General features: G+C 37.6%; 1 long non-coding RNA gene across 1 annotated transcript in view; it reads left to right on the top strand.

The window, feature by feature from the left end:
- Window positions 1–16,175, top strand: part of LOC122917664 — a 44,208-nt gene extending 28,033 nt beyond the window's left edge. The window contains exons 3-4 of the long non-coding RNA XR_006386424.1: window positions 14,470–14,550; window positions 15,518–16,175. This is a non-coding gene — a long non-coding RNA (uncharacterized LOC122917664). The remainder of the gene's footprint in view (window positions 1–14,469; window positions 14,551–15,517) is intronic.
- Window positions 16,176–22,715: the final 6,540 nt, after the last annotated feature.

Genomic DNA, 22,715 nt, shown 5'->3' with positions numbered 1-22,715 from the left:
TATACAACTTTGCTAAAAATACAAATTAAATTAGAAGTCTGGCAAATGGCATTAGAGAATCTTGAAAATGCACCAAACCTGTATAGTGGTGAATTATTTGGATCTTGGTATGAGGCAGTGTGCTTTTGCAAACATCTCTCATAGAAAGAAAACAAAGGACAGAAAGCATTGCTGAGGGCTTTATGTGTGGATGAAATGACACAGTTAAGCTGAAGAATCCCCATGTTCTCAATCCAAGGCAACTTCCGCTGTACACATGTTCTAACATATGGTAAATTTTCAATCTCTCATCTCTCTATTAGTTTTCATCCTCAGAGTCACTGAGGGGCCATTTCGCCGAAGGAGAATCTACTAAAATGGATCAGGGACTTGGTGACAAGGAATCAATCCATTTTTTTTTAACATGGAAAAAGCATATGATTCAGTATTCTGTAAACAGAACAAACACAGTTCCCATACCCTGTGAATATATGAGACAATTATTTAAGTAACTTGTCACTTTTTATATTTTGAGAATATTGCATCTGTATTTTTATCTGTATCTTTATATATTTTTGGTTTATGCAGCCAATATTCTTGATCAGAGAACAAGATCATTCATTTTAGTTTATTTGGTTTTAAAAAATAAAAGTGGCTACATTATAGCATAAATACATTAGTCTCATCACAAGTGAAAATGAGGCACCGTCATATGGCAGGTTTGTGATTTTTCACAAAGAGCCAGGTCATGAGGAAATTAGCTCTAAGTAGCTTGTGAATTATTCAGTGTGAAGAATTTATATTTGGAATTGTGTTTGTAAACCTGCATGTACGTACATACAGACACACATAAATACTCAGTGTGTGTGAGACTCTAGAACAAGATGTGAATAAATGGCTTCTTTTACTATAAGATGAGGCCATCCTTAGTATTTCTATAAGAAAAAAATTAAATTTAAACAATAAATCAGCGGGCAGAAAAAACATTACAAGTGAGACTGGCTTTCCTTTTTTAAACCCCACATGAAGTTCATCTAGGGCTGTGAGCTTCCAGTATAGAAAAGGAATCTATACTGGAGTCCCCAGAGGGCATTCGAGAGGTCAGAACAATAACTGGCTTTTCACGTGTGCTGTGCCTGGACTTTGTTACTCTGGTAAAATGTCTTTGTAGCCCAACAAACTCTGGCAGTTTATCTTAAAATCTGTGGAGTGGACTGCAATGCTGTTGACTAGAGTGAATGCTCATCTTGCTTTTATCTTGTTTCACACTTCCCAAGGGCTCGTCCAAGCATTGATTTCCAAGGACGATTTGCTACAGGTTAGTTTGTTTTTTTTTTTTTTCTTTTTCCTCCTTTGAAGGAGTGACCCAAAAGAGAGCCCATGTATAATATCCTGCACCCACGTCCCCAGTTTGGAGAGGGAGAGCCACCCATAAACTGCAGCACTGGTTGTCCGCTTTGAGAAACTGCAGGTGTCTCCTGCATGTGCATATGGATGGCAAATTCTGAGGCATTCTCTGCCTTTTCAACTCACAGTTGATGGCAGGGAAGAGTTTGTGTGTGTGTGTCTAGCAAAAACTCCTCTGCGTGGTTTGCTGTCATTGTTTCAGTGCTAAAGTGAAGTCAATGTGTCACCTAGTCACTGCTTGTGTAAGGGAGTCATGAACTTAAAGAGCCTGGCAGTGAACAGTCAGGCAGGATTGCGATTTTGCCTTGTCATCGGGAGACTAGTTCAAAAGTGGGAGGAATGTATTTGCCAATACAATGTGCACCTTCCAGTACCTATTGTTGACCTAAACTTCGAAGGCCTATGCTCAGTGGAGGGCATAAAAAAGACATTTACAGAGCTCATTGGAAACTGGCTTTAGGCAGCTTTTGCCACAGCAAAAGCAGCATATTAATCACATCGGTGATCACAGTGCCTTCTGCACAGGGACAGTGGATGTGTTTGACTGAACTCCAGGGTAAATAGCAGAAAATATTAAGCTTGCTGGGGACTTAGCTTCAAGGCTGTTCCCTCCTCCAATGTAGGAGTTTCTGAATCCTACCTGAATTTCTGTTTACCTGGAGTACATAATTGAAATTGCAGTTCAATAACTTGTTGATTCAATCAAGTGACAGACTTGATATTCTAATCAACTAATTATATATTGGGTATTCATAGTGTCTGAGAATGGGTGAGTATGTAGTAGCTCAAAACAGATCTCCATTCTAACGTTTTAAGTCCTTTGTACCTTGTAGCAATCAGGACATCAAAGCAGTTACTGAAATACTGGTGTGTCCACACAAGGCAGGTGTTCTATTTTAACGAGATATGTATCTTTTAAATTTGGAAATTTAGGAGAGCAGCAAAAGGCCAGGTGGAGAATTAAGCCCTCCTTATGAATGACCTATATACACTTTACTAAGGAAACTTAAATGTAAATATTTGCCATCAATTCCAATTACACGCAATGTGGTTCCTGTTAATTATGCATCCTCCATGTGAGGGAGTCGGAGAAGACTAATGAAGCCAGGGTGATAAGAGAATGTGTGGTCCTGGGGCCCATCCCAGTATGGTCTGAACCCACCTCTTGAAACACCCCAGCTCTTCATGGCTCTGCGTTTGACCACCTTACCTGCTTCTGCATCACCCTCTAGACAATGTTGCACAGTGCCATTGGTAAAGTTCCTAAGGAGCTTACTCCCTCTGTCAGCAACTGCTCAGAGCAAAGAACTTTCTGCCTCATTTGTACCGCATTTCTGCTGCAGTCACTAGTTTGATTCCTGAGAAGGAAAAGTGGCTTATGATACCTTCACATGCCTTAAATTTTTGCTTCTGTGGGAATAAAATCATTTTGTGTGTGTGTGTGTGTGTGTGTGTGTGTGTGGTATTAGCAGACTCTGGGCTGTTACACATGCTCATCAGGTCATTGGTGAATGAGTGAATGAATGAATTTTCTTAGTAGATGATTCACTTTTTCTATTACTATTCAGATACCTCCTTTGGCCTCTAAGGTTGAAACAAAAGGCCTCATCCTGGGGCTGCCCGTTTCTTTTAGGCCTCTAATCTTCATACAGCCCATGATCACTTCTTTTCATTTATGTAAACATTGTGCTGGATAATTTGAAGTGTATGAGGAAATAGTCTAAGCTGTGACCTTGTCAGCATTCAGGATATTTAAAATGTGTCAGAAAAGCAAACCTTATGTGATGAAGCAATGAAAACAAAGCCGGAGGCATCACACCTCACAACTTCAACTATATTACAAAGCTATAGCAATTAAAACAGGATGGTGGTAGCATAAAAACAGGCAAATACTTCAGTGGAACAAAAATGAGAGCCCAGATGTAAACCTGTGCACACATGGTCAACTAATCATTGACAAGAGTGTCAAGATCATAGAATAGGGAAAGGAGAGTCTCTTTAATAAGTTGTGTTGGGAAAACTGAACATTTGCTGAGAGTAGATCATGAGTGTTCTCACAACCAAAAAAGGAGAGAAAAAATAACTATGTAAGGTGTGAAGGATATATGAATTAACTTGAATGTGGTCATCTTTTCATAATGTACACTTTATATACATCCCAATTTTATTTGTCAGTTACTCCTCAGTAAATCTGAACAAAAGTACTGAGAAACAGGGCCCTGGCAGACACTGGAATAGAAGTCAAAGTATAATCAGTGAGATTGGGTACTTCAGAGGAAGTCACATGACATCTAAGTAGAGTACTGATGTATAGGCAGGATTCAAATAAGCAGGGAGGAGATAAAAAAGCTTGTCAAAGTGAGAAACTGCCAAAGGAATAGTATTGCTCACTAACTCTTGCAAAGACTTCGCTGATCATTCCAAGTACCTTGCCTTCCAAGTTGGATGAGATTCCTGGGGAAGTTGGATGAGATTTCCGGAACTTTCTGTAAATGCTTCTATGATAACATTTACATACCATATTCTCTTTGTTGTCTTAAGTTCTTCACCTTTGTGTACCCAGTACCTGCCTTGGTATCCAGCATAAAGTTGGTAGTCAATATACTTTATGATTGGATGAAAAGAAGACTGAGTAATGATGCATAGGAGGTCAAAACTAAAGGGCTTATAATGAGATAAAAGTTTAGAGATTAAACTTCATGAATTCAAAGCTTTCCATAATTACTCATTTGGACAGAATAAAACAGAAAGTCTATAATATTGACTGTAAGGATGAATATATGATAGCAATATAGCCTCCTTCTCTAAAGTCACTACCTGTCATTCTACATAGTACTCTCTCCATTCCCAAGACAATGGCCTTCCAGATGGCTCTGGAACTCACTAGGCATCCTCCCTACATGGGGCTTTTAGAATTCTTAATTCTGGGGCTCCTGGGTCTCTCAGTCAGTTAAGCAGCTGCCCTTGGGTCAGGTTATGATCTCAGGATCTTGAGATCGAGTCCCAATGTGGTTGGACTTCCTGCTTAGTGGGGAGTCGTCTTCTCCCTCTCCCTCTGTCTCTGCCCCATCCCTGCTCGTTCTCTCTCTCTCTCTCTCTCAAATAAATAAATAAAATCTTTTAAAAAAATTTAAAAAATGGAATTCTTAACCCTTTGCCTAGTATGCTGCTCTTTGTTATTGACATGGCTTGCAGCTTTATTTCATTCAGTATTGCTCAAGCACCCACTTATTAGAGAGTCCTTCTCTGACCACCCTATCTGAAATAGCTTCTGTTGATCACCCTGTTCTTTTGCCATGTTTTTTGTTTTTCCATAGTTTTTCTTTTTATTGTCTTTCTTCTATCCCTAAAATGTAACTTCTATGACAGCAGTGCCTAGCACATTGTAGGCACTCAGTAAATATTTCTTAAGTGAATAAATGAAAGAAAACTAAAGAAGCAGGGCTAGATATAATATGAGAGCATCGCTGTAAAAGCATGAAGTTTTGAGAACATCTTCATGAAAAGTGGTGGTTTATAAAGTTCTATCTTGCAGTGGCATACAGATGGTTGGAATGGGAGGCTCCAAAAAGCAGTATGGCTAATTAGGAGCCCTAAATCAAAGGAAAGACAAATACTCTACAGTATCACTTACATGTGGAATCTTTAAAGAGACTACTTTTCTGACAGTGGCTGCAACGTACTAAGTGCTGGATTGGGAAAAGGACAACAGCTGAAGGGCGCCAATTGCCAATTGTGGGGAAAGAAGGGGGTCCAGGGAGCTACTGAGATGAAATATGCAAGAGGTTGAAGCTGGAAAAAACCTCTCAAAAAGCAGTGTTGTATTTAACTTTGCCAATGTCAGAACCTTTACTTTTATGGTAATGTTTTTGGAATAAATGGAGAGACTGAATTATAATGCATCTCTTCGTAGATGTAGTTTAGTTAAAGACTAACACTCTCACGGATATAAACTTAGGAGATTTAACAATGGGAGCTAATATGCCTTTAGTAGGTTGACAAACAATAAAAGCAATTATTTACCGCATGACGTGTGTGTGTGTGTGTGTGTGTGTGTGTGTGTGTGTGTTAACTATTTAATTCTGTCCGTGGAGAAATAAGAAGATAAGAATCAAGATTCTTCTCCCAATGCTCAGGGAATATCATAGCTCATACCAAGAAAATGTAGGAATGGAATTTTCCACAGTTGTCAGAAACACATATACACAAACTAGTTACTTCAACCACAAAAATTTTCAGGACAGAAATATAGACATCAGAGTAGCAACGGAATGATAGCTATAACTCTAATTTGTAGCTAATGTCTTTTTAAGGGCAGTCTAGAGAGCGCAAATGAATAGATTTGCACCCTTGAGTGTCTTAGGTCAACACTTTGAGACACCGCTCTGGTTCCATTTCTTTTTATAGATTTAAGGCATTTTTTCCCCCTCCAAACTACTTACCTTGATACTGTGAATTAATTTATTTACCCTAGAGTGCACAATTTATTCTTAGAAAACAGTGTGCTTAGGTTTCTTCACCATAGCTATTAGCTAACTATTTTACTGGATATATTGGGGTTTTTTACCCCATAGTTTTCCTTCAAATGGGAATCAGTGAACTAGATGGTATATATAAGTGCACAGCCAACAGATGGTCAGACTGAGGTGAGAACATATGGTTGAATATATTGTTTGGTTCAATCTTCCATTGGCACAGAAGGCATATCCATCTTAATGTTCCCCTTTAACACCTGGGTAAAAAGGGTAAAAGATTTCCCTCGATTCTAGGAAATTTCTATGGTTATCGTTGAAAGAACTTTACTATTTCACATCCAAAAAATAGATTTGAGTTGGGCATTTTAAAAAACCAACCACAAAGAATGCCTAGTATAAAGGCTTTTTTTCCTTCTTTTAAAAATCAACTTACTGATTTACACTTTACCTATAATAAAATTCACTAATTTTAGATATTTCAATGACTTTTGACAAGTAAGTAGTCATATAACCACCACTAAAATCAAAATATGAAATAGTTCTATTATCCCAAATTCTCTTATTCCCCTTTCCAGTCAATTCCTTCTCGTTACTTTAGCCCCTGTCAACCTGTGAAGTGTTTTCTGTCATTATGGTTTTGTTTTTTCTAGAATTTTATGTAAATAGACCAGACCATATGCAGTCTTTTGAATCTGTCATCTTTCACAAAACAAAATGTTTTTGAGATCCATCCGATCCATCCATGTTGTTGTTTGTCTTTTTTTATTGCTGGATACTTTTCCATTGTATAGATATACAGCAGCTTGTTTATATATTCAGCAGTTGATGGGTACTTGGGTTGTTTCCAGTGTGGGTCTATAATGAATAGAGCTGCTAGAACATTCATGTACAAGTATTTGTGGTGATAGATGGAGAAACATGTTTTGTTTTGTTTTTTCCAGTTCCCTTGAGTAAATACGTTAAGAGTGGACTTGCTGGGTTGAATTGTCTTTTTTTCTTTTTGGTCTTAAGGATTTTTAAAATGTGCTATGGTGAGTTCTGTGAAATGTGTAAGCCTGATGATTCACAGACTTATACCCCTGGGGCAAATCATATATTATATGTTAATAAAAATAATTTTAAAAAATAATAAAATTGTTATGAGAATAATCAAAAAATAAAAAATTAAACTGTAGGAGAATGTGAAAAAAATTGAGGTGAAATTCACATAACACAAAATTAGCCATTTTCAAGTAAGCGAGTCAGAGGCATTTAGTATATTTACAATACTATGCAACCACCAGCTCCAGCCAGTTCCAAAATACTTTCATCACTCCACATTATTCATGAGTCACTTCCCATGAACTCAACAACCACTAGCAGCCTCCTACCTGCTTTCTATCTCTATGGACTTAACCTAATCTGGCTAGTTCATATAAATGGAATCATTAAAATATGTGACCTTTTGTGTCTGGCTTTTTTCAACATGATTTTGAGAATCATCTCTGTTACAGATGTATCAGCATTTTACTCCTTTCTGTGGTTGAATAATATTCCATTTTATGTTTATCCATTTATCTGTTGATGGACATTTGGGTTAATTCCACTTTGAGGATACCGTGAATCTTACTGCATTAATGTTCATGCAGAAGTATTTGATTGAGTTCCTTTGGTTATATACCTAAAAGCAGAAATGCTAAGTCATACAGCAATTCTGTTTAACTTTTTTAAGAACCACCAAATTTTTCTGTACTTTATATTTCAACTTTATGTTCCCATAAACAATGTAAGAGGATTTCAATTTCTTCATATTCTTATCGACATTGTTGTTTTCTTTCTTTTTAATTTTTACCTTTCTAGTAGGTGTGAAGTAGTGTCTCATTGTGATTTTGATTTGCATTCTTTCAATATTTCCTTCATGTATATTCTATTGTTTGGTGTACATGATCATAATTTTTATATCTTCTTTATAGTTTTACCCTTTTATCAATATATGACTTTCTGAGTATCCTGTAACAATTTTGACCTGAAGTTGGTTTTGTCTGGTAGTAATGTAGACACTCCAGCTTTCTTTTGGCTACTGCTATGGAATGTCTTTTCCATTCTTTCACATTCAACCTATGTTTTGTTTTGGGGCCTAAATTGAGTTTCTTATAGACTGTTTGTGGGTGGATCATGTTTTTTTATCCATTCTACTGGCCTCTATTTTTTAGTTGGTGAATTTAATGCATTTACATTTAAGGAGATTACTGTTAAGAAGTCTTTCTTTTGGGCACCTGGGTGACTCAATCAATTAAGCATCTGCCTACTGCTCAGGTCATGATCCTGGAGTCCAGGGACTAAGCCCTGAATTAGGGCTTCTCCCTCTGCCCCTCACCCCTCTCTTGTGTTGTGCTTGCTCTCTCTTTCTCTGTCTCTCTAAAATAAAAAATAAATAAATAAAAAATAAAAAAAAGGTTTTCTTTCACCATCTTACTCTGCATTTTTATATGTCATATCTTTTTTTTTCCTTCATTTCCTTCAATACTATCTTCTTTTGTCTTTGGTTAATTTTCTCTAGTCTGTCATTTTGATTCCCTTCTTATTTCCTTCTATGTGTATTTGTTAATTATTTTTTAAGTAGCTACCAAGAGAATTTAAATTAATATCCTAAATTTAAATAATCTAGTTTTGAATTGATAACAACTTTTCTTCAATAGCATATAAAAACTGCTCCTTTGCACCTCGATTTCCCCACCCTTTGTATTGTTATTGTCACAGATTGCATCTTTGTATCTGTGTGCCCATTAACATTGACTTATAATTATTGTTTTATGCATTTGTCTTTTAAATTGTATAGGAAACAAAAAGAATTCTAAAGCAAAAATATTACTATCTTTTATGTTTACCTATGAACTTACTTTTACCAGAGCTCCTTATTTCTTCATATAACTTTGAGTTATTGTTTAATATTCTTATATTTCAAAATGAAGACCCCCATTAGCATTTCTTGTAGGACAGGTAGCTAGGAACAAACTCCCTTAGTTTTATATATTCAGCAAGAAACAAATGTTTATTATTGCAAAGCACTAAGTTTTAGGAATATTTTTAAAGAGCTGGAAGCAATCTAAGGGTCCGTCAATAGAAGAATGGATAAGGAAGATGTGGTGTACACACACACACTCTCACACACACACACACACACACACACACACAATGGGGAATACTACACAGCTATAGAAAAGGGTGAGATTGTGCCATTTGAGACAACATGGATGGTCCTACAGGGTATTATGCTAAGTGAAATAAATCATACAGAGAAGACAAATACTGTATGATTTCAATATAGATGGAATCTATAAAAACAACAAATGAATAAAGGGGTCTCAAGGGGTAGGGGTCTGGAAAAAATGGGTGAAGGAGACAGGACGTGATAGGCTTCTGTTATGGAATGAATAAGTCAGGGGAATAAAAGACACAGCATAAAGAGTACAGTCGTGGAATAGGAGAGGCGGTATCTACGCTTATGGTGAACATAGCATAATGTATGAACTTGTCAAATCACTAAGTTGTACACCTGAAACTAATGTAATACTGTTTGTCAACGTACTAAAAAAAACAACCAAAAACACATTATGCAAAAATTGGTAATGAGAATGAAATACCACCATGATATCAACCTAAAATACGAAGCACTGGCTTTAGAATGAGGGAACTGTTTAAAGTGGCCTGGGAATGGCAACCCAGGTTACTTGGGGTAAAACATTTAGTAAATGTTCCTTCTAGTTAATTTGTGACATTAGGCATGGAAGTTTTGAGGCAGGTTATTGATAGGATGAGTTGATTGTTACTAGTTTTATTTGATATGGTGCCAAAAGAAAAAGAGATCTCAGGAAAAAAACAATTGAAAAAGAATATAGAATGCTCAGAAAATCTAGAATTTTTCGGGTTGAGAAATGAAACTCTTTCAAGTCTCCACCAGTTGAAGATAAGATTAAAAAATACTTTGAGGGTGCCTGGGTGGCTCAGTTGTTAAGTGTCTGCCTTCGGCTCAGGTCATGATCCCAGGGTCCTGGGATCCAGCCCCGTCTTGGACTCCCCACTAGACGGAAAGCCTGCTTCCTGTCCATAATTTGCTTGTATTCCCTCTCTCGCTGTGTCTCTCTTTGTCAAATAATAAATAAAATCTTTAAAAAAAATACTTTGAGTTTAAAAGGCCTTCTAAGACCTGCTTGGGGCTCCCTGCTCAGTAGGGAGGCTGCTTTTCCCTCTCCCTCTGTCACACCTCCTGCATGTATGTGCTCTCTCTCTCTCAAATGAATGAATAAAATCTTTAAAAAAATAAAATAAAAAATAAAAGGCCTTCTAAGACTCAAACTCATGGGAAAAACCCAACCAGAACTTTTGTTTTAAAGACATAGCCTCAGAGCAAAGACAAAATATGGATGTTGCTATGAAAACCTTTGGTTAAGAACTCTCCACAACTTAAGATAGGGGTCAGTAGATCACTACAGTTGGGCAAGATGGCATCTTCAAAGGAGACTAAGAGTATAATTTCAGTGAAGGAAGATATGGTCAAAGGAGATGAAATTAAGTCAAGAAAGAGAAAGAGACATTCCCCCCCACCAAAATTATGGGTCTGACTTTTGGCATATAGGACTAATCAAATTGAGAGATTAAAAAAAGAGGGGAGGGAGAAGGGGTTCAGAGAGCTGTTATTGACAAAAGTACGTCACCCGCAATTTGAAAATGAAAAATGAAAGAGAACACAGGGATTTCAACTTTAAACAGGTAAGAAACAAGCTAAGAAAGAAAAGCATGTTCTCTGATGGTCTTTTTATACTTGATCTTAGCCAAAAGGCTGAGAAGCGATCTGAAGTTCTTTTCAAATGTGGCCAAGGCTAACAAAAGAAAAGATATCACAGCGGGTAGATTCAAGAACCATGGAGAACAGTGGACTAAGGAGTTGTTACTAGGAATTGGATCTGGGGCCTAATTATGACATATTTACCACCTTCTGTAGGATTTTGGTTACTCCTGTGTGCCTCCAATTCTTTTCTTTTCCAAATGGGGATGTTAACTGTAGTTATCCTGCCTCTTTTCATCACTGTGTATGCGCTTGTATATATATAGAGAGCAGATGGTTTGACATTTTGATTCTTAAGTCTCTAGATCATGAGTTGCCACATTTTGGCCTGATAGAGATATTGTCTTGAGATCCTGGATGTTGAATCCGATTGAATATGACTCTTAGGGTATTCATAATTTGCATTTGGAAGGGAAAATTGTGATAATAGGAAAGAGTGTATTTTATTGCAGGAGTCAGCAAATGCTAGCTAGAACATAGGCAAGGATTTTGTGATGCTTTTTACTATCTGCCCCTTTGAAAAAACATTTGAAGACCCCTAGTATATTGTGTTATTTGTCAAAATTTCTCCTGTACTACTCCTTCCTTGCAATTAATGTCATATGAGCAGATTTACTTCCTGTCTCATTGACTTTGGATTTGACCATGTGTCTTGCTTTAGTCAACTGAATGTGGTGGGGGAGGCGGGGGGGGGGCAAAATCATGTACCAGTTCTCGGGTGAAGTATTAAGAGACATTGCCCATTTCTGTTCACACCTCTTTTGTTTTGACCATCCACCAAGACAAAACATACACTGCGTAAATGCTGGGCCCAAAATAAGAAAATACATGGAGTATATCTCAAACCAAACCACAGCCTAGACCAAGCTGAAATGATCCCAGGTAAGCTTAGCAGAGACCCAACCTACCTATAGAAATCTTCATGAGAAACAATGTTCGTTTTTGTAAACTACTATGTGGTATAATAAAAATGAACATTTGGTCTTTGTTCCCAGTTCCTGGCACAGAGCTCCCAAAACGTTTGGAATTTGCTGTCTTTTACATGTTAACATGATCCGTGGTGGTAGGGGCTAGATAACTTTAGAATGGGGACTGATCAACAGAAAAAACAATCGTGAAATTAAATCAACCTCCAGGGAGGGGAGAGAGGCTGGAAATTGAACTCAGTCACCAATGGCCAGTGATTTAGTAAATCATGCCTATGTGGTGAAATCTCTCTAGAAACTCTTGAACAATGAGATTTTGAGAGTTTCCAGGTTGGTAAACACATTGGTATGCCAGGCAGGCAGAACACCCAAAAGGGCATGGAAGATTTTTCTCCCTCCCTTCCCCCATATCTTGCCCTGTGCATTTCTTCCACTTGGCTATTCCTGAATTATATCCTTTGTAGTAAACTGGAAATCATAAATAAAGCACTTTCCTAATTTCTGTGAGCCACTGTAGCAAATTACCAAACCTAAGGAGGGGAGTTATAAGAACCACTGAATTTGTAGTCTTCTGATCAAATTTGGGATAGCTTGGGCACCCCACTTGTGGCTGACAGCTGAAGTGAGGGCAGTTTTGCAGTCCTTGAACTGTGAAGTCTGTGCTACCTCTAGAAGTTAGTGTCTAAAGTGAATTGAATTGCTAGACCTCCAGTTGGTATTAGAAATTGATGTGGAGAAAAAGCATGTAGTTGGTGACTGTAGAAAGAGTACACACACTGAATTTGGGGAATGTTTGTTACATGTTACTACTGCAACATAAACATAACAAATATAAAAGTATCTTCCATACCGAATTTTTTAAAAAGCTTCATATTAAAATAAAACATTTGGCTATCTCATCATAAATTTAGGCATAAATTTCCAGTGTTTTTAATGTGACCTCAATAAACATAAATTGATGTAAACTTAGCTGGCTGCTTTGTCACAAAAAACCCAAAAAACAAAACAAGACTCCAAATTTCAGGAGCTCTGAAGTTTTATTTTATTAATACAACCAAGATTTAGTGATGTAAGTGTTGTGTAGGGATAATGAAATAATACTTAAAACTATTTTGTTATTTAGATTTTAGAATGAGTAAACATACAAGAGTCTTTTTAAAGGCTTTTGTTTTTTAACAAGAACAAAGGGACATGAGAACACTAGATATTAAACCAGAAGTTTGTTAAATGGGTGTTTTATATGGAACTCTACTATGTTAAGTAGAGAATCCCTTTTGCTTTCTTTACATTTTATGTTTCTTAAATTATTTTCTTCCTCATTTTTCCTAAAATATTGTAAGCTTTCATAGAATCTTAGGGGCATTTTTATAGGTAACTGCTAGTGTCTGAAACAAGTTATAGTAGATGGCTGGCCTAACTGGAGAAGATTCTAAGTGCAAGTGAGTTTGGCCTATGAATATTCAATCTCAGGTATACTTTTCTGTGGCATGGCCATTTTTATCTCTATGGTAAGGAGTTCTAGAGAATTATCAATACAAAAGACGCTCCTTTAAGGTCAATATTCTCAGCAGAAACTGAAAATTCCATACAATTTCCAAAAATCCATTGGAAAAAACAGGAATGATGGAGTCAAATCTAGTCTATCCAGGAACTTCAAGATAACAGTTTGTTCTATATAGAATGGAATTTGCTATAAGTTTCGTTGGCCATGGACTCTATTTGACACATTATAATTAATGAAAAACCAAATGGTCTTTGAAAAAAGTGGCTTCTACCAAATGATTGTAATACGTCCTAATAGCATTATGGGGCTGAAGGAGAAGAATGTAACATACATTTGTTGAATGTCTGGGCCAGATATTATATGTCTTTGGAATGGAGTTTTTGAATATTTCATTTATTCTTTATGATATAACATCATATCTGATATGAAAATACACTGAAATATAAAGATTAGTGACAAGTAACAAGTGCCTCTTGGTTTTGGAAACAAATCCTCTCTATTTAGTATCTGAGTTAGATGTACTAAGAGGTCTGAATGAAGATGATTCACATCTAACCATACTTCCATAGTTCAAATTTTGAGTGTATTGTGTATCCAAAAGATACTTAAGGATGAATTCATGAATAATTTTTTTATTCTTCAAATTCTGTGGAATCTTCTTTGCTCCACTAATTAGGTCTTAGTCTTTTCTTTTAAAGGCCTGCCAATGGTTTTCTTCGTCTTTATTCTGTTCTTTGAAATGGTTCTTTTTAATTTCGTATAAGCGTCTTTGCCTTGAGTCAACCCATTTGGGCTCCTTTGGAGAATAAATTCCAGTCCCCAATGTGGGGGCTGCTCATTCTTAGAAGAGTCAGGCCTCAATTTGGACACTTGGATCCTTCCTGAGTACTGCTAAGTGGCGTCTGCTATGGACATCCTACCCAATAGCTACTCTTCTGAGATCTAGAAATTCATTATTCTCAAGAAGTCTGTGAGAACCAAAACCAAAATTGAAATCAGGTTTATTTTCTTCTTTAGAAATCTAGAGATTTCTGCAGATCAAATCTAATACATGCATCTTCTTTCCTTGACACAATCGGATTTGGTTGGCTTCTCTGCTATAATCTTAGAGTCTTGTTTATAGCAACCCCTCTAGGTTTTATGCAGGGGGCAGGCAGTCAGCTGTCTCCCTATTCCTCTGAAGGGAGGGAGATCATTTATTCTTGTTTCCAGAGACACATTTGTATCTCAAAGACCCTAAGGTGAGGGCCAAAGAGAGCCTCTTCTGCCTTCTGAATGTCAGTGGTTCTGCTGCATATACCCACCTGCATGCAAAAGAAGTCCTGAGATCTTTATCTTTTTCTGTCTCAATAGGAGTTTTCTCCACCCACCATAGATACCCCCAAGATATCAGAAGAGAGGCAAAATCCAGCTAGTTTTGCCAATTTTAAGCAGGTATGAGGTGACTTTTTACCTTAAAAAAAGTTTTAATTTAATAGTTTAAAACTGGCATGCAGTCTCCATGGCTGAAGGCTACTTTATTCCTCTGACATAGATGGCTGAGAAGCCTTGAAACATAAATATATGCAATAAGCCAATAATTCTGCCTGCCTTTCTGCTGCTCCTACAGGCTACCTCAGAGCTGGCAAACAGACGGGTAATGGGAATTAGAGGGGGGTGGGAAACAGCAATAAAAATATAAATCAAAGAAAGAAGGAAATCCATTTGCTCCTTGGTAGCAGAGACAGTGCTCGGCTAATCCATGCTGAGTGCAATCCAATACTCCTTTATATAATCCTGTACCGGTGGAAGAAAATTAAAGTATAATGCAATAATGGCTGACACAAATCACTTTTGTTGCCCAGAAGCAGATTAAGGGATAGTTAAAATCATACAAATCTAATTTCTTTTTTTGTTGTTGCTTTTTTCTGTAACATCTTGATGCTTTAATCCCTAGCATCAGTTTTTGATTATTAAACATATATTGCCAACATAAGAGAGATTGTGGGAAAAACAGTGACAGCTAGGAAATGATTTGTGCTCAAATGGTACATGTTAAAGCTCTTTCAAAATCCACAAATTTTTCATAGGTTCATAGAGGTCCGTGCCTTTAATCAATCTGTGTCAAGGGAATTTTAAAATAAGCACAAAGGTAGTGGAATGCTATCAATCATAATTGGGACTGGAAAGAACCATCACAGTCCATCAGCTATCACTGTTGTGTTGTGCGTGTGTGTGTGCATGTGTGTATGTTTGGTGTGTACACATGTATGTCAGAATGGTATATTATCATTCTCTATTTTTGATTACCGCTATCAATGGGATAACTAGAGGAGCTTGTATAAAGGTAGACATTAATTTAAAAAAAAGCAAACAATTTCATTGTGGCTATAATTTCTACCTTCCCCTGCTTCCTTTACAGGAATTACTATCTCTGCAGAGACAGTGACTTGCTTCATCTGTGAAATTGACTTCTTCATCAGAACAGAAGCATTTTTAAAAATTAGGTCCCCCTAACTTTTAAACTGTATAAATGTCCCTTGCTACATACAAATGCTGCAGAGGGGTTGGAACTTCCCTACCCTATCCAAATATCCAGGACCAACACACCAAAAGGAAAATTCACACAGGTTTCTCCATAACAAAATTTGATGAGGCAGAGACATTTTTGCAGAAACTCTTGCTGCAATTAAGTCAAACTTTTGTTTTAATGCCATGGATTTCAAGGAACATTCTCTAGGGGTTTTCCATAAAAGGTTCTGAAATCATCTCTGTCCCATTTCATGGGAACTTTGTGGTTAATGGGTATTATCCATATTTAGTCATAGTGTCAGCAAAAGATTTCCGAGGTAGAACATTCTGGATGCAGGCTCCACTTGTATAATTAGTAGGACTCAGCTCTCTCCTTGAGCTGAATCTTAGTATATTTGTGTATATGAGTTTATATGTTTTAACTTTTATGATGGAAAGTTGCAAACATAAAAGCAGAAAGTATGGGGCACTTGGCTGACTCAGTGGGTTAAGCCCCTGCCTTTGGCTCAGGTCATGATCCTAGAGTCCTGGGATCGAATCCCACATCAGGCTCCCAGCTCCATGGGAAGTCTGCTTCTCCCTCTGACCTCCCCTCTCATTCACTCTCACTCCCTTTCTCTCCCTCTCTTTCTCTCAAATAAATAAATTAAATCTTTTTTTAAAAGCAGAAAGTATAGTATCATTCAGTTTGATTAATTATCTATTGATGTCCAGTTATGTGTCATGTATACTTTTATCCCATTCTTCACCACCCCATTTGGAGTGATATCAAATCACTGATATCATATCATTTAATACATAAATATTCAGCATATATCTCTAAAGATAAGGATTCTTTTTTAAAACCAACTTAAAAATTATCAATACTTTCTAAATGTCATTAAATATCAGGTCACTGTCCTAGTTTCCATGATTATCTCATAAATGTCAATTTTTTAATGTTTACTGGCTCATATAAGGATTAAAATAATTTTCCAATTATGACTGGCTACTATGCCTCTTAAATACTTTTTATCTTAAAACCTCCCCTTCCTCATATTTTTATCTCCCTCTTTCTCTCTTCCTTTTCTTGCACAGAATTTTTCAGTTTCTCATTACCTAAGTTTTACTGACTGAATCCCCTGATGTCATTTATCCTCCTTGGTTTGTCTCATAACTTGCCAGTTAGTCTAGAAACTTGATCTGTTCCAGAACAGGTGCTCCTGGTCCAGTACTCTTACTCATTCAGATGTTGACAGGGCTTGATGGGAAGTACTTTTGGGCCAATCCAAGGTTGGTTTCAGACACAATCATTTAGTGACCATGCCAAAATAACCACAAATATTGGAGCATTTTATACCAGGTTTGGGTTTTGTTTGTTTGTTTGTTTGTTTGTTTTTGTTTTTTTTCCAGAAGAGCCCATGTGTTACTGGGTTTCAGTACTTGGTGGTTACCCCATATTATACCCTTTCTCACTCCACTCACCTAAGAGCACTGTGAGCACATTGTTCAGTGAATTTGTAGGCACTTAGAATTTTGGATCTGGATATAATCATAGAAACTTTAACCCACATTACTAAACATGTATTTTTTTGAAGGACACTGAGACCAAGAGAGAATACGTTACTTCTCAAGATTGTATGACTTTAAAAATCTAATTTAAAAAAATTCAAAAACAATTTTGTGTTTTTACCACCCATTTGTGGATGACTTGAATTTAAAACTTTGAGAGCATACCATTCCTGGTGGTAATGCTGGTGATTTATGTTCAGTCAGTTCACAAACACAAATGAAATATGACTTCGACAAATCTAAAAAAAGAGCTTCAATTGATTAAATGCCTATTGTATGTCATGCATTATACTTGATTATTTACACACTTCATTTAAATTAACACATATAAGGACTGTAAGAAGTGTGTTGTTGTTGTTACACTTTATGTGTGAAGAATTAAGCCTTACAGTGTTTAGACAAAGTTGCCCAAGCTTATACAGCTAATAAATGGAAATCCTGGGGTATAACCAGGGTTGACAGAGTCCAAATCACAAATCACATGGTATCTCTGCCATAATAGGTTGCATTTGTAATGGTGGGGCTTGGAGTCAGAAGATCACAGCTCCACCTCTACTTATCTATGAACATTCAGCAAATCACTTTCCTTTCAAACTTAAGTTTATCATTTCTAGCAATGGATTATAAAAAGAAGTAAATTTTGTCATTAGAATCAAAGGGCTGATATATGTGAAAAATATTTTATAAATAGTAATGTGTTATACAAATGCCTGTCATTATAATTTACCTGTTTATCTCAAGCACATACATGACAATTTTGCCTCTATGGGCCACTAAAGGATTAGAGAAAAATGAAAACCTCTGTCTCAAAATCTAGGATGACTTCATACATCAGTAAACCCTTGTAAATCTGGTGCATGAAGTCTTGAATGGTTTTGTATAGGATGTGTGACAGACGTGGAGAATCATGGCCCAAATTCCCATTTAAAGAAGGACTTGCTTGGCCAGCTCCTGGGAATACTGTAGACAGTCAACCTCCAGCTGTCATCCTGTTCACAATTGCCTCAGCTGCAGAAAGCTGTATCACCCAAGAGAAGAACCTTTCTGGAGCAGTCCAAATGCAATGACCACATCAGAGATATAAAGGCCATGTAGCCCACTGCAGTATACTTTTCATGAATGTACACTGCATAACCTCCCATGGGATTGAACAGGGTTTGTGGGCCTACAACATAGTTTGACCTCCCACTTTGATCAGTTCTCCTCCCTTCTCCTTCCTTCCGCAGTATGGATCCCTAATCGTACCTAATCAATATACCATTTTCCATTTCATTGTCTGTTTCCACAGAACCTAACCTGTGACAGATGTGTTTACAGAGTTATTTTTTTCTCATGTTCCACTCAAGGGAAACAAACTATTACAAAGTTAGAGTCTCTTTCAAATGTATCTCCTTCAGACTTTGAATACGGTACAATGTGTTTGAAAATGGCAGATATTTTCCGATTTAGGTAGGGCATTTGGGGGCTCTTTCCTTGGATGACTTGCATAGGAATCAAAAAAAGCTTTTTGAGGGGAGAGTCAAGATGGTGGAGAAGTAGCAGGCTGAAATGATATCAGGTAGCAAGAGATAAGCTAGATAGCTTATCTAACCATTGTGAACACCTACAAATCCAACAGGAAATCGAAGAGAAGAAGAGCAACAACTCTAGAAACAGAAAATCAACCAATTTCTGAAAGGTAGGACCTGCGGAGAAGGGAAACCAAAGTGACAGGACGATAGACCGTGGGGGGAGGGGCCAGCTCCAGGCAAGCAGTGGAGCAATGGAGGACAAAATCAAGACTTTTAAAAGTCTGCTCCACAGAGGGACATCCCTCCAGAGGCTAAACTGGGGGGAAGCCCACGTGGGGTCAGCATAACCCCAGGTCCCATGGGGTCACAGAAGGACTGGGGGTGTCTGAGTGTCCCAGAGCTTGCAGGTAATAGAGCAGGTAAGCCAGCAACAGCGACAAAGCTGAGGAGTGAGCTCTCAACTCGGGCTTACCTTGAACCAGTTGTAGGCTGGGTGAGCTCGGAGCACGGCCAGAGGCCACGGAGATGGAAGTGACCGGGCGCTTTTCTCCAAGTGCAAGCAATTGAGCACTTTCCTCCAAGTGCTGCCAGAGGCCAGGGAGACGGGGATGGATAGGCACTTTTCTCTGAGGACGCACTGAGGAGCGGGACACCAAGCTCTTGGCTCCTCCAGGCCGGAGATTGGCAGGCTGCCATCTACATTCCTGTCCTCTGGAACTCTACAGAAAGTGCTCAGGGAACAAAAGCTCCTGAAAGCAAACCCAAGCAGATTACTTAGCCTGGCCCCTGGTAAGGGCAGTGCAATTCCACCTGGGGCAAAGACACTTGAGAATCACTACAACAGGCCCCTCCCACAGAAGATCAACAAGAAATCCAGCCAAGACCAACTTCACTCACCAAGAAAAACAGGGAATTCCAGAGGAGAAAGCAAATCTTATCTGGACAAAATGACAAGGCAGAAAAACTTACCACAAAAAAAAAAAAAAGAGCAAGAGGCAGTACTGAAGGCTGGGGACCTAATCAATACAGACATTGGTAATATGACAGATCTAGAGTTCAGAATGACAATTCTCAAGGTTCTAGCCGGGCTCGAAAAAGGCATAGAAGATATTAGAGAAACACTCTCCGGAGAGAGAAAAGCCCTTTCTGGAGAAATAAAAGAACTAAAATCTAACCAGGTTGAAATAAAAAAAGCTATTAATGAGGTGCAATAAAAAATGGAGGCACTTACTGCTAGGATAAATGAGGCAGAAGAAAGAATTAGTGACATAGAAGACCAAATGACAGAGAATAAAGAAGCTGAGCAAAAGAGAGACAAACAAATACTGGACCACGAGAAGAGAATTCAAGAGTTAAGTGACACCATAAGATGACACAACATTAGAATAATTGGGATTACAGAAGAAGAAGAGAGAGAGAGAGGAGCAGAAGGTATATTGGAGAGAATTATTGTAGAGAATTTCCCTAATATGGCAAAGGGAACAAACATCAAAATCCAGGAGATGCTAAGAACGCCCCTCAAAATCAATAAAAATAGGTCCACACCTAGTCACCTGATAGTAAAATTTACAAGTCTTAGCGACAAAGAGAAAATCCTGAAAGCAACCAGGGAAAAGAAGTCTGTAACATACAAGGGTAAAAACATTAGATTGGCAGCAGACCTATCCACAGAGACCCAGCAGGCCAGAAAGAACTGGCATGATATATTCAGAGCACTAAGTGAGAAAAACATGCAGCCAAGAATACTATATCCAGCTAGGCTATCATTGAAAATAGAAGGAGAGATAAAAAGCTTCCAGGACAAACAAAAACTGAAAGAATTTGCAAACACCAAACCAGCTCTTTAGGAAATATTGAAAGGGGTACTCTAAGCAAAGAGAGACACTAAAAGTAGTAGATCAGAAAGAAACAGAGACAATATATAGTAACAGTCACCTTACAAGCAATATAATGGCATTAAATTCATATCTCTCAATAGTTACCCTGAATGTTAATGGGCTAAATGTCCCAATCAAAAGACAAAGGGTATCAGAAAGGATAAAAAAACAAAACCCATCAATATGCTGCCTACAAGAAACTCATTTTAGACCCGAAGACACTTCCAGATTTTCGAATAGAATTTACCCTGCTAATGGACATCAGAAGAAAGCAGGGGTGGCAATCCTTATATCAGATCAAATAGATTTTAAGCCAAAGACTATAATAAGAGATGAGGAAGGACACTATATCATACTCAAAGGGTCTGTCCAACAAGAAGACCTAACAATTTTAAATATGTATGACCCTAACATGGGAGCAGCCAACTATATAAACCAAGTAAAACAAAATAAAAGAAATACATTGACAATAATACAATAATAGTATGGGGACTTTAACACTCCCCTCACTGAAATGGACAGATCATCTAAGCACAAGATCAAAAAGGAAATAAGGCCTTAAATGACACACTGGACCAGACAGACATCACAGATATATTCAGAACATTCCATCCCAAAGCAACAGAATATACATTCTTCTCTAGTGCACATGGAACATTCTCCAGAATAGACCACATTCTGGGTCATAAATCAGGTCTCAACTGGTATCAAAAGATTGGGATCATTCCCTGCATATTTTCAGACCACAATGCTCTGAAGCTAGAACTCAATCAAAAGAGGAAATTTGGAAAGAACCCAAATACATGGAGACTAAACAGCATCCTTCTAAAAAATGAATGGGTCAACCAAGAAATTAAAGAAGAATTGAAAAAATTCATGGAAACAAATGATAATGAAAACACAATGGTTTATAATCTGTGGGACACAACAAAGGCAGTTAGGTACACAACCTAACCCTACACCTAAAGGAGCTGGAGAAAGAACAACAAAGAAAGCCTAAACCCAGCAGGAGAAGAGAAATCATAAAGATCAGAGCAGAAATCAATGAAATAGAAACTAAAAAAACAATAGAACAAATCAATGAAACTAGGAGCTGGTTCTTTGAAAGAATTAATAAGATTGACAAATCCCTGGCCAGACTTATCAAAAAGAAAAGAGAAAAGATCCAAATAAATAAAGTCATGAAAGAAAGAGGAGAGATCACAACCAACACCAAAGAAATACAAACAATTATAAGAACATACTATGAGCAACTCTACACCAACAAATCTGACAATCTGGAAGAAATGGATACATTTCTAGAGACATATAAACTACCACAACTGAACCAGGAAGAAATAGAAAACCTGAACAGACCCACAACCAGTAAGGAGATTGAAAAAGTCATCAAAAATTTCCAAACAAACAAAAGTCCAGGGGCAGATGGCTTCCCAGGGGAATTCTACCAAACATTTAAAGAAGAATTAATTCCTATTCTCCTGAAACTGTTCCAAAAAATAGAAATGGAAGGAAGACTTCCAAACTCATTTTATGAGGCCAGCATCACCTTGATTCCAAAACTAGACAAGGATCACATCAAAAAAAGAGAATTACACTCAGCATAATCTCTTCCAGTTCCATCCATGTTGCTACAAAAGTTGGGTATTCGTCCTTTCTGATGGAAGCATAATACTCATGCTGAGTGAAATAAGTCAAGCAGAGAGAGTCAATTATCATATGGTTTCACTTATTTGTGGAGCATAACAAATAGCATGGAGGACATGGGGAGTTAGAGAGGAGAAGGGAGTTGGGGGAAATTGGAAGGGGAGGTGAACCATGAGAGACTATGGACTCTGAAAAACAATCTGAGGGTTTTGAAGGGGCAGGAGGTGGGAGGTCGGGGTACCAGGTGGTGGGTATTATAGAGGGCACGGATTGCATGGAGCACTGGGTGTGGTGCAAAAATAATGAATACTGTTATGCTGAAAATAAAAAATGAATTTAAAAAAAAGAGAGAATTACAGACCAATATCCTTGATGAACACAGATGCAACAATCCTCAACAAAATACTGGCCAATAGTATCCAACAGTACGTTAAAAGGATTATTCACCATGACCAAGTGGGATTTATTCCAGGGTGCAAGGTTGGTTCAACATCCACAAATCAAT

The sequence above is a fragment of the Neovison vison genome, chromosome 9, assembly GCF_020171115.1.
Source record: "Neovison vison isolate M4711 chromosome 9, ASM_NN_V1, whole genome shotgun sequence".
Classification (NCBI taxonomy): domain Eukaryota; kingdom Metazoa; phylum Chordata; class Mammalia; order Carnivora; family Mustelidae; genus Neogale; species Neogale vison.
The sequence above is the reverse complement of the archived record's forward strand: the minus strand, read 5'-3'. Positions and strand labels throughout refer to the sequence as shown.